At 47.3% G+C, this 4,763-nt stretch overlaps 1 pseudogene; it reads left to right on the top strand.

The window, feature by feature from the left end:
- Positions 1-118, top strand: LOC124709473 (annotated as a pseudogene).
- The last annotated feature ends 4,645 nt before the right edge of the window (positions 119-4,763 follow it).

Here is a 4,763-nt window from a genome sequence, read left to right as displayed (position 1 = left end):
GGCAACGGCCTTTCCACAGTGGTTACACCGGTTCCCGTGAGATCACTGAAGTTAAGCGCTGTCGGGCGTGTTCCGCACTTGGATGGGTGACCATCCAGGCCGCCATGCGCTGTTGTCATTTTTCGGGGTGCACTCTGCCTCGCGATGCCAATTGAGGAGCTACTCGACCGAATAGCAGCGGCTTCGGTCAAGAATACCATCATAACGACCGGGAGAGCAGTGTGCTGACCTCACGCCCCTCCTATCCGCATCCTCCACTGAGGATGACACGGCGGTCGGATGGTTCCGGTAGGCCACTCTTGGCCTCAAGACGGAGTGTTATACGATCCAGATATCGGCCTTAGCCCATTCTCAAGTACAAGAACGTATTTCTGTGTCAAATAACATTTTGTACTTGAGAATGGCCTAAGGCCCGGATTGTATAGCAATGAAATAAAAATTATTACGGTTAAATGGTGGCAGCATTATTCAAAAAATTTACCGTCACTGTGGCTCCAGCCAAAATACAAATTATCAAGGAGAATACTGTTTGCATTTTTTTTTTTATTGCATGCTCTGAAGTACTTTCTTCAATTTTCTGAGGGTAGCACAGTACACTTCAGAGTTGACCTTTGCACCATGAGGGAGGACGTCAAACAGAATGATCTCTTCAGAGTCCTAGGAGACCGTTGCCATAACTTTAACGGATGAGGGTACGGCTTTGAACTTCATTTTCGGAAGAGAAGTGATGTGGCAGCACTCCATGGATTGACGTTTTTTCTCAGGCTCTAAGTAATGAACCCATGTTTAACTACCTGCAACAATATTCGACGAAAAATTATCACGGTCAGCCTCGTAAAGCGAAAGCAACTCCGTACAGATGGTCCATCCGTTACGCTGCGAGGAACCAAGCGGGCACAAACCTTCGACTACCCCGACTGGTGGACGAGTGAGTCAGCACTACCAAGACAGACGTCCAGTTGTGCACTGAAGTGTCTGATTGTGATCCGTTGATCACTTCCATTGACAGTGTCCGTACGTTCAACACTGCGTGAGTCGCAGGTGTGAGCGGCCGGCCAGCAAGCGGGAGATCGGACAGGTCTGCACGAGCTTGTTGCGATGATGTCGGAAATCTCGCCCAACTACTCACCGTACTTTTGTTCATTGCCTGTCCCCATAGACATTCTGCAGGCCCCTATGACTATGTGCGATGCTCTGGTTTTCCGGCAAAAGAAATTCAATGACAGCTTCTGCTTGGAACGCACCGCCGTTAGAGGAGACTACGTATAGTGCCGCTACTTCTCGGAACTACTACAACTACAGAGTTAGGTTGAAGAGGGAATATTCCACAAAGTCTCACTACACATTCCGCATTTGTTCAACTGCAACTGACCGAGAAAAAAGCGTTATATTACGTATTAAACGCCCCTCATGTATCCACATTCATCTCGTGGTTACGTGTGCATAATGCGAACGTATACTACTGGCAATTAAAATTTGCTACACCACGAAATTGACGTGCTACAGACGCGACATTTAACCGACAGGAAGAAGATGCTGTGATATGCAAATGATTAGCTTTTCCAAGCATTCACACAAGGTTGGCGCCGGTGGCGACACCTACACCGTGCTGACATGAGGAAAGCTTCCAACCGATTTCTCATTCACAATCAGCAGTTAACCGGCGTTGCCTGGTGAAACGTTGTTGTGATGCCTCGTGTAAGGAGGAGAAATGCGTACCATGACTTTGATAAAGGTCGGATTGTAGCCTATCGCGATTGCGGTTTATCGTATCGTGACATTGCTGATCGCGTTGGTCGAGATCCAATAACTGTTAGCAGAATATGGAATCGGTGGGTTCAGGAGGGTAAATACGGAACGCCGTGCTGGATCCCAACGGCCTCGTCTCACTAGCAGTCGAGATGACAGGCATCTTATCTGCATGGCTGTAACGGATCGTGCAGCCACGTCTCGATCCCTGAGTCAACAGATGGGGACGTTTAGAAGACGACAACCATCTACACGAACAGTTCGACGACGTTTGCAGCAGCATGGACTGTCAGCTCGGACACCATGGCTGCGGTTACCCTTGACGCTGCATCACAGACAGGTGCGCCTGCGATGGTGTACTCAACGACGAACCTGGATGCAAGAATGGCGAAACGTCATTATTTCGGATGAATCCAGGTTCTGTTTACATCATCATGATGGTCGCATCCGTGTTTGGCGACATCGTGGCGAACGCACATTGGAAGCGTGTATTCGTCATCGCCATACTGGCGTATCACCCGGCGTGATGGTATGGGGTGCCATTGGTTACACGTCTCGGTCACCTCTTGCTCGCATTGACGGCACTTTGAACAGTGGGCGTTACATTTCAGATGTGTTACGACCCGTGGCTCTACCCTTCATTCGATCCCTGCGAAATCCTACATTTCAGCAGGATAATGCAGGACCGCATGTTGGCTTTCTGGATACAGAAAATGTTCGACTGCTGCCCTGGCCAGCACATTCTCCAGATCTCTCACCAATGGGAAACGTCTGGTCAATGGTGGGCGAGCAACTGGTTCGTCACAATACCCCAGTCACTACTCTTGATGAACTGTGGTATCGTGTTGAAGCTGCATGGGCAGCTGTACCTGTACACGCCATCCAAGCTCTGTTTGACTCAATGCCCAGGCGTATCAAGGCCGTTATTACGGCCAGAGGTGGTTGTTCTGGGTACTGATTTCTCAGGATCTATCCACCCAAATTGCTTGAAAATGTAATGACATTTCAGTTCTAGTATAATATATTTGTCCAATGAATACCCGTTTATCATCTGCATTTCTTCTTGGTGTAGCAATTTTAATTGCTAATAGTGTATTTTGTTTGTTTTTGTGGCTGTAGCAGCATGTCTGTTGTGGCATCTGCTATTCACCTACATATTTCCGTGTATGTAGCTGCTTCTGTACGTACAGAACACACGGAAAGAATTGGATGTATGACAACACTCTGTTGATTATCTGAAAACCTAAAAAATGCGTGGCCTAACTGAGATAAGAACCGACATGCTCCTGGAAGGAGGATACCGCTTCCAATACGAGCATGACTTGACGAGCACTTCGGTGTTCAAAACGATATTCATCTACATCTACGTGTACATACATACTCTGCAAGCCACCGTACGGTGCGTGGTGTAGCATATTTTGCACAAATACTACTAGTCATTTCCATTCTTGTAGCACTCGCAAGTAGAGCGAGGGAATAATGGCTGTCTATAAGCCTCCCTCGGAGCCTTAATGTCTCGTATCTTCGTGGTCCTTATGTGGAAGGTATTTTGGCAGCAGTAGAATCGTTCTGCAGTCACCTTCAGATGCCGGTCTCTAAAGTTAGTCAATATTCTTCGGAAAGGACTTCGCTTTCCCTCCAGCGATTCCCATTTCAGTTCCCAAAACATCTTCGTAACACTTTCGTGTTATTCGAATTTACCGGTAATAAATTTAGCAGCTTGTGTCTGAATTACTTCGATGTCCCACTTTAATCCGACCTGGTGCGGGTCACAAAACGTGAGCAGTACGCAAGAATACATAGCATTAGACTCCTATATGTGGCCTCCTTGACAGATAAACCAATCTTTCCCAAAACCCTCCCAACAAAGCAGTCGACGACTCGCCTTCCCTACCACAGTCTTCACATTCTCGTTCCATTTCATATCGCTTTGCAACGTTACACCCAGATATTTAAAACGACGTGACTGTGTCAAGCAAGACACTACTATGCTATATCCGAACAATACGGGCATGCTTTTCCTACACGTATGCAGTAACTTAGATTTTTCTACATTTATAGCTAACTGCCATTCATCTCGTCAATCAGAAATTTTTTTTATGACTATGCTTCTGATTGGAGGTTTGAGGGACTTTGGCTATTCACTTATGTGATAAAATGAATGACCAGCAGGCATCCTTACGATGTTATTCATTATGTGACTAACAGATTCCGTACTTCAGTACACTATCTTCAGGGCTTAACTGACGCGGAGGGGCTTAGTCGAGTCGTTTACACGATTGGGGGTGTTTCCCGTGGTTAGGGCGGGGTCTTATTATTGTCCTTAAGCAAACGTAAAATGCCGAAAGACGTGAACACGTTTTATAGCGTTGCGCACTGCGTACGGGAGAGGAACAGTTCGGAGACACTGATTGAGTGTACCAGCATAAAAATGCTCAGCATCAGTAAGGCAACGATTTGTGGACAACAACATTCCTGAATTGGACTGGCCTGCCCACGGCCGCAACCTCAAGCCAATGGACCACCTGTGGACTCATTTACACGATAAATCACACAAATCTAAAGATGTGAACTCAACTGAATACTTAGGGATTACAATCACGAAGAACTTAAATTGGAACGCCCACAAAGATAATTACACAAAACTCCGTCCGAACAAGTCTCAGAAGACCCTAACGGTACTGACCGACCGCCTGTAGACGTCATTCGATGCGGATATGGAGTAGAGATGGGTAGTTCGCGAACGAACGGGAGCAAAGGAACGGTTCACCAAGATGAACGAAAGGACCGAGGAACGAATTCCAAGGAACGATCGATTCGTAGTTCACTTCGGTCGCGGCCGTCTACTTATAGTTCCCAGGAACGAGGAACGATCGGTTCATAGTTCACTTCGGTCGCGGCGGTCTACTTATAGTTCCCGGGAACGAGGAACGATCGGTCCATAGTTCACTAGTTCACTGCGGTCGCGGCGGTCACTTCGGCAGTTCTCGTTCCAGCCGGGGTCGCGTGCTCGT

This window comes from Schistocerca piceifrons, chromosome 7 (genome assembly GCF_021461385.2).
Source record: "Schistocerca piceifrons isolate TAMUIC-IGC-003096 chromosome 7, iqSchPice1.1, whole genome shotgun sequence".
NCBI classification, from domain to species: Eukaryota; Metazoa; Arthropoda; class Insecta; order Orthoptera; family Acrididae; genus Schistocerca; species Schistocerca piceifrons.
Note: the sequence above shows the minus strand (reverse complement) of the source record. Positions and strands in the feature narration are given on the sequence as shown.